Below are 14243 nucleotides of genomic sequence, written 5' to 3'. Positions count from 1 at the left end.
TTATTTCATTTTATTTTTTTTTAAACTTATTTATTTATTTATTTATTTTTGGGTGTGTTGGGTCTTCATTTCTGTGCGAGGGCTTTCCCTAGTTGCGGCGAGTGGGGGCCACTCTTCATCGCGGTGCGCAGGCCTCTCACTGTCGCGGCCTCTCTTGTTGCGGAGCACAGGCTCCAGACACGCAGGCTCAGTAGTTGTGGCTCACGGGCCTAGTTGCTCCGCGGCATGTGGGATCTTCCCAGACCAGGGCTCGAACCCATGTCCCCTGCATTGACAGGCAGATTCTCAACCACTGCGCCACCAGGGAAGCCCAATTCTTTTATTTTTTAAAGCTTTTTTTGATGGCCCAGAATATGATCTACATTGGTGAATGACCCATGTGTATTTGAAAGTAATGCTTACTCTTGGGTTGTTGGTTTGAGTATTCTAAAAATGTCAGTTATATCAAATTGGTTGATAGCATTTGTCAGATGTTCTGTGTCCTTGCTGATTTTCTTTCCACATGTTTCATAGATTAATGAAATAAGAGCATGATATTTCTAAGTATATTTGTAATTTTTATATTTTTCTTTTCCATTTTATCAGTTTTTGCTTCATGTGTTTTGAAGCTTTGTTTTTAGGTTCTTTACACATTTAGGATTGTTATGTATCTTGGTGAACTGACCCTTTTATTATGATGAAATGTCCCTCTTTATCCTTGGTTAATTTTCTTGTTCAGATGGCTAGTTTAACCAATATTAAAATACCCCATCCAGCTTTAATTTGTTTAGTTTTTACAGGGTACATTTCCCCTTTCATTTTACTTTTAATTTATCTATATCATAATATTTAAATTGAGTTTTGCAGACAGTGTTGTATAGTCTTGTTTTTTAAAAAAAAATCCAAATGGACAATCTTTGTCGTTTAATTGGTGTCTTTAAATCGTTTACATTTAATGTAATTATTGCTATGTTTGGATTTCGGTCTATCATTTTAGTATTTGTTCTCTGTTGATCCCTTTTACTTTTTGGTCCTTTGTTAAATTTTTCCTGCTCTCTTTTAGATTATTAGAATAGTTATTAGTTTTCCACATTAATTTATTAATTGGATTTTGGCTATATATTTGTACATTTCTTTAGTCATTGCTCTTGTTAGTACAATACAACTTTTCACAGTATAGTTAAAATATTTTACCTCTTGATGTGAAATGCAGCAATCTTACTGTCTAGGTTCCTTCACCCACTCCCATTTGTTATAATTTTAAAATGTTATATTCAAATACATTGAAAACCAAACTGGACAGTGTTATACTTTTTGCTTTTAACTGTCATACATATTGTAAAAAAAGTAGGCTACTATATTTTTAAAAGAAATTTACAGTTTTTCTTTTTCTTTCTTTATTCCTAAAGTTACAATTTCCTTTTGGTGTCATTTTCTGTCAGCCTTCAAATTTCTTTAGCTTTTCTTCTAAAGTGTGTCTGCTGGCAATAAATTCCTTTAGTTTTCCTTTGAGAATGCCTTTATTATACATTTACTTCTGAAGGGTATTTTGACTGAATATAGAATCCTGGGTTGACATTTCTTTTCTCTTAGCACTTTGAAAGTGTTTTTCTATTGTCTTCTGGTCTCTGTGATGGCTGGTGAGAAGTCCACAGTAACTCAAATCCTCATTTCCATATATGTAATGTTTAATTTTTCTCTGGCTGCTTTCAATGATTTTTAAAAATTAATTTTGGTTCCAGAAATTTGATTATTATATGTAAGGAACTTCTTTCTTTGGAGTTTATCCATTTTGAGGTCCATTAAACTTCTCAAATCTGTAATTTATGCCTTCAAAAAAGTGTGGGAAGTTTTCAGACATGATTTCTTCAAATATTTATTCTGTACCATTCTTTTTCTCTTCTCTTTCTGGGAATCCAATGACATGAATGTTGGACATTTTGATATCGTCCCATAGGTCTGAAGCTCTCTCCATTTTTTCAGTTGTCTTTCTCTGTGTTGTCCAGATAGGATAAATTTTATGGCTATATTTTCAAGTTCACCTACTTTCCCTCTGTCATCTTCACTATGCTATTGAACTCATGTAGTGAAATTTTATTTCAAAGATTGTATTTTACTATTCTGAAATTTCAGTTTATTTTTATAGTTTTTATTTCTCTACTGAGAAGTTTTATTTATTTATTTTTCATTGATTTCAAGAATGTTCACATTTATGTCATGAAGAATGCTTATAATAGCTGATTTGAAGTCTTCGTTAATTACATCATGAGTAGTCTGTGTCTTGGCTTCTTTACATAGCCTTTTCCCTTGAGAATTGATCACATCTTCTACTCCCCTTCTGTTGTATATCACATAATTTTGGATTGCATTCTGGAAATTTTTAACATTATGTTTTGACACTGTATCAACCTGTTAAAGTCTGCTGGAGAATATTGATCTTGTTTGTTTGTTTTAGCGGGATAAGACCAAAAGTTCCATCTTTCCTTCTATGGATATTGGTTTCAATGTCATTTCAAAAAATTTTTTGAGGTGCAATTCACATAACATGAAATTAAACATTTAAAATGTATACAATTATGTGGCATTTTGTTCACTGAAAATGTGCAGCCACCATCTTTATCAAGTTCCAAAATATTTTCATCACCCAAAAAGACAAACTCTATACCAATTAAGCAGTCACTCCCCATTCCCCCATCCTCCCAGCAATCACTGGCAATCGCTAACCCACTTTCTGCCTCTTTGGGATTATCTATTCTGTATATTACATACAGATGAAATAATACAAAATGAGATCCATTGTGTCTGGCTTCTTTAACTTCACATAATGCATTCAAGGTTCATCTACATTATAGCATGTATTGGTACATAGTTCCTTTTTATTACTGAATAATATTACATAGTATGTATCTACCACATTTTTGTTTATCTGTACATCCATTGATGGACATTTGGGTTGTTTCTACATTTTGGCTATTATGAGTAGTGCTGCTATGAACATTTGTGCGTAAGGATTTGTTTTAATACATATTTTTAATTGATTTGGGTATATATTTAGGGGTGGACTTGCTAAGTCATATGGTAACTGAACTCTTTGAGAAACCATCACATTGTTTTCCACAGTGACTGCATTACTTTACATTCCTACCAGAGTTGTACAATGTTTCCAATTTCTCTACATCCTGTCAACACTTGTTATTTTATATATTTTTGATTATAGCCATCCTAGAGAATGGAGCCACAGAAGCTACCTGGGGTCACTGAGCCACCGGGGTTGTTAGAGCTGGCCAGTGCCTGGGTGTGCTGGGCGTTTGGGTTTGCAGGGGTTCTCTGAGAGCTTGGATCCAAGAAAGTTGCCTGGAGCTGTGGGAGCTGCCTGTGGCCATTGGAGTGGGAGGAGCTGAGGTGACCCAGGGACCTGGATTTGAGGGAGACCACCTGGAACCTGGTGCTACTGGAATTGCCTGAGGTTGCAGGAGCCTCCTGGGGCTGCTGGAGTGGTCAGGTACTAGGGTAAGATAGATGCTTGGATTCTTGGGAGAATGATGGAAGTCTGGTGCTGTGGAAGCCACCTGGGTCCATGAGAGCTGGCAGGCATTGAGGTGAGCTGGAGGCCTGGATTCACAGGAACCCACTGGCAGCCTGTTGTTAAAGATACCACGTGGGGCTGTTGGAGTGGGCAGGCACTGGGATGAGATAGGGGCCTCTGTTCGCAGGAGCTTACCAAAATACTGGTGCTGTGGAAGCTGGGACCAGTGGAGCTGGTGGGTGCTGGGGTGAGCTGGAAGCTTGGGGGTCACTGGAGCTCACCAGGAGCCTAGTGTCAGTGGAGTTGCCTATGGCTCCTAGAGTTGGCAGATGTGGAGTGAGACAGGGGCCTGAGTTTCTGGGAGCCCACAGGAAGCCTTGTCACGTCAGCATGTCAGCTGCCTGGGGTTTGGGAGGTGCCTGGGGTTGCTGGAGTAGGTAGGTGCTAGGGTAAGCCAGAGTCTGGGTTCATGTCAGCCCACCAGAAGCCTGGTGCTTAGGACACTGCTTGGGCTTGCTGGAGGGTGATTGGGGACCTAGGTTCGTGTGAGCCCACAGGCAGCCACCTAGGGCTTTGGGAATTGGTCTGGCGCTGGTGTGGGCTCACTCTAAGATCTTTGGTTCTTAACGTCAGGTTTCATGTTACTGTGCTTTTCCCATAGACAAAGTGTCTCTCCACTCTGGGCTGCCCAGGCTTGGGGGAGGGTAATGGGGGTAGTGTGACTCTGTCTTTCCTATGCTTCTCAGTATGTCCTTTTTTATTTCTGTGTTTCACTCAGGTGCTATAATCTCTCACCTGAAATCGTTTGCTCTTGTGAAGGTATTTTTATGCACAGATAGTTGTTCAAATTGATATTTCTTATGGGGTGAGTGGTATGTTGAGAGGTAGAAATTCCTATGCCACCATTTTGCTCCTACAGTACATTTTTATACATCGTGTGTCCAATAACATTGATCTGTAATGATTGTGTTACTCATTTTTCTTTTAAATCATACAGGGTAAAAAAGAGGAGTTACAAGCATACTATAGTACTAACTTTTGTATTTACATACTACTTACCTTTACCAGTGTTCTTTATTTTTCCACATGGCTTCACATTACCATCTAGATTCCTTTCATTTCCACCTGAAGGAATCTCTTTTGTATTTTTTATAGGGCATGTGTAGTAGCAATGCGCTCTCTCAGTTTTTATCTAGGAATGTCTTAATTTCTCCTTTTTTTTGAAGGATAGGTTTTTTTTTAAACATCTTTATTCGAGTATAATTGCTTTACAATGTTGTGTTAGTTGCTGCTGTATAACGAAGTGAATCAGCGATACATATACATATATCCCCGTATCTCCTCCCTCTTGTGTCTCCCTCCCTCCCGCCTTCCCTATCCCACCCCTCTAGGTGGTCACAAAGCACAGAGCTGATCTCCCTGTGCTATGCAGCTGCTTCCCACTAGCTATCTATTTTACATTTGGTAGTGTATATATGTTGAAGGATAGTTTTGCTAGTTATAGAATTCTTTTTTTGACAACTTTTTTCATCATTTTATATATGTCATTCCACTGCCTTCTGGCTTCCATGGATGCTGCTGAGAAATCTGCTTATGATGTCATTGAGAATTCCTTTTGTATGATGAGTCACTTATCTCTTGCCGCTTTTCAGGATTCTCTTTGTCTTTACAGTTTGGATATAATGTGTCTCATTATGGATCTTTTTTTTTTTTAATTGAAGTATAGTTGATATTATATAAGTTACAGGTGTACGATATAGTGATTCACAATTTTTAAAGGTTATACCCCATTTACAGTTTTTATAAAATATTGGCTATATTCTCTGTGTAGTACAATATATTCTTGTAGCTTATTTTATACATAATAGTTTCTACTCTTAATCCCCTACCCCTATGTTGTCCCTCCCTGCTTGCATCTCTCCACTTGTAACCACTAGCTTGTTCTCTATAACTGTGAGTCTGTTTCTGTTTTGTTATATTCACTAGTTTGTTGCCTTTTTTATTTTCCACATTTAAGTGACATCATACAGTATTTATCTTTCTCTGTCTGACTGATTTCATTTAGCGTAATACCCTCCAATTCTATTCATGTTGTTGAAAATGGCAAAATTTCATGCTTTTTTATGGCTGAGTAGTATTCCACTGTATATATATATATACCACATCTTCTTTTATCTACTTATCTGTTATGGGCACGTAGGTTGTGTCTATGTCTTGGCAATTGTAAATAATGCGGCTATGATCATTGGGGTACATATATCTTTTCAAATTAGTGTTTTCGTTTTTTTCGGATATATACCCAGAAGTGGAATTGCTGGGTCATATGGTAGTTCTATTTTTAATTTTTTGAGAAACCACCATACTGTTTTCCACAGTGCCTGCACCAATTCACATTCCCACAGTGTACGAGGGTTCCTTTTCTCCAAATCCTAACCAGAGTTTGTTATTTGTGTTCTTCTTTTTTTTTTTTTAATACAGCAGGTTCTTATTAGTCATCAGTTTTATACACATCAGTGTATACACGTCAATCCCAATCACCAAATTATTCACACCACCACCCCCACCACCCCGCCGCTTTCCCCACTTGGTGTCCATACGTTTGTTCTCTACATCTGTGTCTCAATTTCTGCCCTGCAGACCAGTTCATCTGTACCATTTTTCAGGGATCCACGTATATGCGTTAATATACGATATTTGTTTTTCTCTTTCTGACTTACTTCACTCTGTACGACAGTCTCTAGATCCATCCACGTCTCAAAAGATGACCCAATTTCGTTCCTTTTTATGGCTGAGTAATATTCCATTGTATATATGTAACACATCTTCTTTATCCATTCATCTGTCGATGGGTGTTTACGTGGCTTCCATGACCTGGCTATTGTAAATAGTGCTGCAAGGAACACTGGGGTGCATGTGTCTTTTTGAATTATGGTTTCCTCAGGGTATATGCCCAGGAGTGGGATTGCTGGGTCATATGGTAATTCTATTTTTAGTTTTTTAAGGAACCTCCATACTGTTCTCCATAGTGGCTGTATCAATTTACATTCCCACCAACAGGGCAAGAGGGTTCCCTTTTCTCCACACCCTCTCCAGCATTTGTTGTTTGTAGATTTTCTGATGATGCCCATTCTAACTGGTGTGCGGTGATACCTCATTGTAGTTTTGATTTGCATTTCTCTAATAATTAGTGATATTGAGCAGCTTGTCATGTGCTTCTTGGCCATCTGTATGTCTTCTTTGGAGAAATGTCTATTTAGGTCTTCTGCCCATTTTTGGATTCGGTTGTTTGTTTCTTTAATATTGAGCTGCATGAGCTGTTTATATATTTTGGAGATTAATCCTTTGTCTGTTGATTCATTTGCAAATATTTTCTCCCATTCTGAGGGTTGTCTTTTTGTCTTGTTTATGGTTTCCTTTGCTGTGCAAAAGCTTTGAAGTTTCATTAGGTCCCATTTGTTTGTTTTTGTTTTTATTTCCATTACTCTAGCAGGTGGATCAAAAAAGATCTTGCTGTGATTTATGTCAAAGAATGTTCTTCCTATGTTTTCCTCTAAGAGTTTTATAGTGTCCAGTCTTACATTTAGGTCTCAAATCCATTTTGAGTTTATTTTTGTGTATGGTGTTAGGGAGTATTCTAATTTCGTTCTTTTACATGTAGCTGTCCAGTTTTCCCAGCACCACTTATTGAAGAGACTGTCTTTTCTCCATTGTATATCTTTGCCTCCTTTGTCATAGATTAGTGGACCATAGGTGCGTGGGTTTATCTCTGGGCTTTCTATCTTGTTCCATTGATCTATGTTTCTCTTTTTGTGCCAGTACCATATTGTCTTGATTACTGTAGCTTTGTAGTATAGTCTGAAGTCAGGGAGTCTATTCCTCCAGCTCCGTTTTTTTCCCTCAAGACTGCTTTAGCTATTCGGGGTATTTTGTGTCTCCATACAAATTTGAAGATGATTTGTTCTAGTTCCATAAAAAATGCCATTGGTAATTTGATAGGGATTGCATTGAATCTGTAGATTGCTTTGGGTAGTATAGTCATTTTCACAATATTGATTCTTCCAATCCAAGAACATGGTATATCTCTCCATCTGTTGGTATCATCTTTAATTTCTTTTTTCAGTGTCTTATTGTTTTCTGCATACAGGTCTTTTGTCTCCCTAGGTAGGTTTATTCCTAGGTATTTTATTCTTTTTGTTGCAATCGTAAATGGGAGTGTTTCCATAATTTCTCTTTCAGATTTTTCATCATTAGTGTATAGGAATGCAAGAGATTTCTGTGCATTAATTTTGTATCCTGCTACTTTACCAAATTCATTGATTAGCTCTAGTAGTTTTCTGGTGGCATTTTGGGATTCTCTATGTATAGTATCATGTCATCTGCAAACAGTGACAGTTTTACTTCTTCTTTTCCGATTTGTATTCCTTTTATTTCTTTTTCCTCTCTCATTGCCATGGCTAGGACTTCCAAAACTATGTTGAATAATAGTGGTGAGAGTGGGCATCCTTGTCTCGTTCCTGATCTTAGAGGAAATGCTTTCAGTTTTTCACCATTGAGAATGGTGTTTGCTGTGGGTTTGTTGTATATGGCCTTTATTATGTTGAGGTAGGTTCCCTCTGTGCCCACTTTCTGGAGAGTTTTTATCATAAGTGGGTGTTGAATATTGTCAAAAGCTTTTTCTGCATCTACTGAGATGATCATATGGATTTTATTCTTCAGTTTGTTAATATGGTGTATCACATTGATTGATTTGCGTATATTGAAGAATCCTTGCATCCCTGGGATAAATCCCACTTGATCGTGGTGTATGATCCTTTTAATGTGTTGTTGGATTCTGTTTGCTAGTATTTTGTTGAGGATTTTTGCATTTATATTCATCAGTGATATTGGTCTGTAATTTTCTTTTTTTGTAGTATCCTTGTCTGGTTTTGGTATCAGGGTGATGGTGGCCTCATAGAATGAGTTTGGGAGTGTTCCTTCCTCTGGAATTTTTTGGAAGAGTTTGAGAAGGATGGGTGTTAGCTCTTCTCTAAATGTTTGATAGAATTCACCTGTGAAGCCATTTGGTCCTGGACTTTTGTTTGTTGGAAGATTTTTAATCACATTTTCAATTTCATTACTTGTGATTGGTCTGTTCATATTTTCTGTTTCTTCCTGGTTCAGTCTTGGAAGGTTATACCTTTCTAAAAATTTGTCCATTTCTTCCACGTTGTCCATTTTATTGGCATATAGTTGCTTGTAGTAGTCTCTTAAGATGCTTTGTATTTCTGCGGTGTCTGTCGTAACTTCTTTTTCATTTCTAATTTTATTGATTTAAGTCCTCTCCCTCTTTTTCTTGATGAGTCTGACTAATGGCTTATCAATTTTGTTTATCTTCTCAAAGAACCAGCTTTTAGTTTTATTGATCTTTGCTATTGTTTTCTTTGTTTCTATTTCAGTTATTTCCGCTCTAATCTTTATGATTTCTTTCCTTCTGCTAACTTTGGGTTTTATTTGTTCTTCTTTCTCTAGTTCCTTTAGGTGTAAGGTTAGATTGTTTACTTGAGATTTTTCTTGTTTCTTTAGGTAGGCTTGTATAGCTATAAACTTCCCTCTTAGAACTGCTTTTGCTGCATCCCATAGGTTTTGGATTGTCGTGTTTTCATTGTCATTTGTCTCTAGGTATTTTTTGATTTCCTCTTTGATTTCTTCAGTGATCTCTTGGTTATTTAGTAACGTATTGTTTAGCCTCCATGTGTTGGTGTTTTTACGTTTTTTTCCCTGTAATTCATTTCTAATCTCATAGCGTTGTGGTCAGAAAAGATGCCTGATATGATTTCAATTTTCTTAAATTTACTGAGGCTTGATTTGTGACCCAAGATGTGATCTATCCTAGAGAATGTTCCATGCGCACTTGAGAAGAAATTGTAATCTGCTGTTTTTGGATGAAATGTCCTATAAATATCAATTAAATCTATCTGGTCTATTGTGTCATTTAAAGCTTCTGTTTCCTTAATTATTTTCATTTTGGATGATCTGTGCATTGGTGTAAGTGAGGTGTTAAAGTCCCCCACTATTATTGTGTTACTGTCGATTTCCTCTTTTATAGCTGTTAGCAGTTGCCTTATGTATTGAGGTGCTCCTATGTTGGGTGCATATATATTTATAATTGTTATATCTTCTTCTTGGATTGATCCCCTGATCATTATGTATTGTCGTTCCTTGTCTCTTGTAACATTCTTTATTTTAAAGTCTATTTTATCTGATATGAGTATAGCTACTCCAGCTTTCTTTTGATTTCCATTTGCATGGAATATCTTTTTCCATCCCCTCACTTTCAGTCTGAATGTGTCCCTAGGTCTGAAGTGGGTGTCTTGTAGACAGCATATATATGGGTCTTGTTTTTGTATCCATTTAGCAAGCCTGTGTCTTTTGGTTGGAGCATTTAATCCATTCACGTTTAGAGTAATTATTGATATTTATGTTCCTATGACCATTTTCTTAATTGTTTTGGGTTTGTTTTTGTAGTTCCTTTTCTTCTCTTGTGTTTCCCACTTAGAGAAGTTCCTTTAGTATTTGTTGTAGAGCTGGTTTAGTGGTGCTGAGTTCTCTTAGCTTTTACTTGTCTGTAAAGCTTTTGATTTCTCCATCAAATCTGAATGAGATCCTTGCTGCGTAGAGTAATCTTGGTTGTAGGTTCTTCCCTTTCATCACTTTAAGTATATCATGCCACTCCCTTCTGGCTTGTAGAGTTTCTGCTGAGAAATCAGCTGTTAACCTTATGAGAGTTCCCTTGTATGTTATTTGTCGTTTTTCCCTTGTTGCTTTTAATAATTTTTCTTTGTCTTTAATTTTTGCCAGTTTGAATACTATGTGTCTCGGTGTGTTTCTCCTTGGGTTTATCCTGTATGGAACTCTCTACGCTTCCTGGACTTGGGCGGCTGTTTCCTTTCCCATGTTAGGGAAGTTTTGAACTGTAATCTCTTCAAATATTTTCTCGGGTCTCTTCTTCTTCTGGGACCCTTATAATTCGAATGTTGGTGTGTTTAATGTTGTCCCAGAAGTCTCTGAGACTGTCCTCAATTCTTTTCATTCTTTTTTCTTTATTCTGCTCTGTGGTAGTCATTTCCACTATTTTATCTTCCAGGTCACTTATCCGTTCTTCTGCCTCAGTTATTCTGCTATTGATTCCTTATAGTGTAGTTTTCACTTCAGTTATTGTGTTGTTCATCTCTGTTTGTTTGTTCTTTATTTCTTCTAGGTCTTTGTTAAACATTTCTTGCATCTTCTCGATCTTTGCCTCCATTCTTTTTCCGAGGTCCTGGATCATCTTCACTATCATTATTCTGAATTTTTTTTCTGGAAGGTTACCTATCTCCACTTCATTTAGTTGTTTTTATGGGGTTTTATCTTGTTCCTTCATCTGGTACATAGCCCTCTTCCTTTTCATGTTGTCTATCTTTCTGTGAATGTGGTTTTTGTTCCACAGGCTGCAGGATTGTATTTCTTGCTTCTGCTGTCTGCCCCCTGCAGAAGTTGGTTCTTTAAAGAAGATCAATAAGATTCTTATTCCCTCAGGAATACGTATGGAAACTCCTCTATGCTGTCATATAGTTTGCTGTAACCTCTCACCTCTAGCAGGAACTCTGAGACGGTGGAGATGCTTATCCATGGCATTGACTGGACAGAATGCATAATCTCTCGATGGACTTGGTACTGGAGATGGTCCGCCGCTGGCTGCCGAGTCGGTTCCTGTGGGGCCCCGGCTTCTCCAGCTACTGGACGGCATCTGTCGGCAAGCGGGCAAGGTCTGGAAGGGCATAGCCTGACCCCACGCTCTGTGTGTTCTTTTTGATGATAGCCATTCTGACAGGTATGAGGTGATATTTCATGATTTTGATTTGCATTTTTCTGACGATTAGTGATGTTGAGCATCTTTTCATGTGCCTGTTAGCCATCTGCATTTCCTCTTTGGAAGAATGTCTATTCAGGTCTTCTGCTGATTTTTTGATCAGGTTGTTTGTTTTTGTGTTGTTGAGTTGTATGAGCTGTTTGTGTATTTTGGATATTAATCACTTATCAGTCATATCATTTGCAAATATTTTCTCCCACTCAGTAGTTTGTCTTTTCATTGTGTCAGTGGTTTCATTTGCTGTGCAAAAGCTTTAGAGTTTAATTAGGTCCCATTTGTTTGTTTTTGCTTTTATTTCCTTTGCTTTAGGAGACAGATCAAAAAAATATTGCTCCAGTTTATGTCAGAGTGTTCTGCCTATGTTGTCTTCAAGAAATTTTGTGGTTTCCGGTCTTACATTTAGATCTATAGTCCTTTTGAGTTTATTTTTGTATATGGTGTTAGAGAATGTTCTAATTTCCTTTTTTCAGGTGTAGCTGTCCAGTTTTCCCAGCACCACTTATTGAAGAGACTGTCTTTTCTCTATTGTATATTCTCACCTCTATCTGTTCTCAGCAACAATCTGTTTGTTGTAGATTGATTGACCATAAGTGCTTGGGTTTCTTTCTGGGCTTTCTATCCTGTTCCATTGATCCATGTGTCTGTTTTTGTGCCAGTACCATAGTGTTTTTTTTTTTTTTTTTTTTGGTTGCCCTGGGTCTTAGTTGCAGAACGTGGGCTCCTTAGTTGCGGGCTCCTTAGTTGCGGCTCCAGGGCTCCTTAGTTGTGACTTGCGAACTCTTAGTTGCTGCATGCATGTGAGATCTAGTTCCCTGACCAGGGATTGAACCCAGGCCCCCTGAATTGGGAGTATGGAGTCTTATCCACTGCCCCACCAGAGAAGTCCCACCATACTGTTTTGATTACCATAGCTTTGAACTATAGTCTGAAGTCAGGGAGCATGATTCCTCCAGCTCTGTTCTTTCTCAAGATTGTTTTGGCTATTCGGGGTCTTTTGTGTTTCCATACAAACTTTAAAATTATTTGTTTTAGTTCTGTGAAAAATGCCATTGGTATTTTGATAGGGATTGTATTGAGTTTGTAGATTGCCTTGGGTAATGTGCTCATTTTAACAATATTAATTCTTCCAATTGAAGAACACGGTATATCTTTCCATCTGTTGTGTCATCTTCGATTTCTTTCATCAGTGTCATAGTTTTTAGCGTACAGGTTTTTTACCTGCTTAGGTTGGTTTATTTCTAGGTATTTTATTCTTTTTGATGCAATAGTAAGTGGGATTGTTTCCTTAATTTCTCTTTCTGATATTTCATTGTTAGTGTATAGAAATGCAACAGATTTCTGTATATTAATTTAGTATCCTGCAACTTTACTAAATTCATAGATGAGCTCTAGTAGTTTTCTGGTGGTGTCTTTAGGATTTTCCATGTATTCACTATGGATATTTTTGCCTTTGTCATTTGTGGAGTTCATAGAGCTTCTTGGTTGTGTAGATTCATGTCTTTTATCAAATTTAGGAAGTTTTCAGCCATTATTTCTTCAAATATTCTTTCTGCTTCTTCTCTTTCTCATCTCTTTCTAGGACAGCCATAATGTCTATGTTTGTATGCTGGATTATTTCCCACAGTTCTCTTAACACTTTTAAACTGAGTTTTACTAGGTAGATCTCTTTTCATTTATTTTGCTTGCTAGATGAGCACTTATAAATGAACATTCAATTCTTTTAACACAAGAATGTTTCATTTTCTATTATATATTTTTATTGATTTTTCATCACTTTATTTTGGTCTGTTCTTCAGGGAATACCATCATCTATACGTTAAGTATATTTCCTATATATCTATGATCTTTTCTCTTACCTTCACAGTTCTTTGTTTTGTCACACTTTTCTCTGTCATATTATTACCTGCTGTGCTCTGTTCTAGCACACCCACTAGGCATAAAATCCTGTATTGGACTATCATTGAATCTATAGAGAACTTACTATGACCCAGGATGTTCCTAGTTGTGTAATTGTGAGCTAATATTTTACTAACATTTTTCAGCTTATGCTTCCACCTAGTACCTTGTATGAATCAAACATTTAAAATTTATAAAGGATACATATAGTTAAGGCTGTGAGGCATACATAGCTCAAGGGGTGTGTTGAGTATTTTCTGATTATTTTATTCTATTACACAATTTCCCTCTTTTAGAAGCTCTTCTCTGGGCTTCATAGGCAAACTTTCTCTTTATCTCTATTAATTCCTTTTCAACCCCCTTTTCTGGATCATTGCCTTCTGCTTATACGTGGGTTCTATATAGAGTACAAAGAAATCAAAGAACAGAATCCTGAAGAAGACCAATATTTTAAAGTGTTGTTTTTTGTTTTCCCCATGTATAAGACTTTAATATATCTGGAATTGTGTCTGTGTGTGTGTGTGTGTATGTTTGTATGTTTGATAAGAGGGACAGAATCACATTATGTTTCCATCTGAAATCAATGATTTAAATACTGCTTATAGAATAGTCCTTTTCCTCTAAATAAATATTAGTGTCAACACTGTATATCCTTAGTTCCATGTGACAGTTTCTAGACTGTTAATTTAAAAATCTGTGTGTTTGGACTTCCCTGGTGGCACAGTGGTTAAGAATCCACCTGCCAATGCAGGCAACACGGGTTTGAGTGCTTGAGCCCTCTTCCAGGAAGATCCCACATGCCATGGAGCTACTAAGCCCGTGCGCCACAACTACTGAGCCTGTGCTCTAGAGTCCGTGAGCCACAACTATGGAGTCCGTGTGCCACAACTACTGAAGCCTGAGCACCTAGAGACTGTGCTCCATAACAAGAGAAGCCACTGCAATGAGAAGCCC

General features: G+C 37.3%; 1 protein-coding gene across 2 annotated transcripts in view; it reads left to right on the top strand.

Moving 5' to 3' along the window:
* The window catches only part of LOC309621385 (uncharacterized protein), a 255120-nt gene that overhangs the window by 73057 nt on the left and 167820 nt on the right, over positions 1–14243 (top strand). The gene's annotated exons all lie outside the window — the stretch shown is intronic.

Source organism: Balaenoptera borealis, assembly GCF_965194805.1.
Source record: "Balaenoptera borealis genome assembly, contig: HAP1_SCAFFOLD_375, whole genome shotgun sequence".
NCBI lineage: Eukaryota > Metazoa > Chordata > Mammalia > Artiodactyla > Balaenopteridae > Balaenoptera > Balaenoptera borealis.
This window is presented reverse-complemented; position numbering and strand designations above follow the sequence as displayed.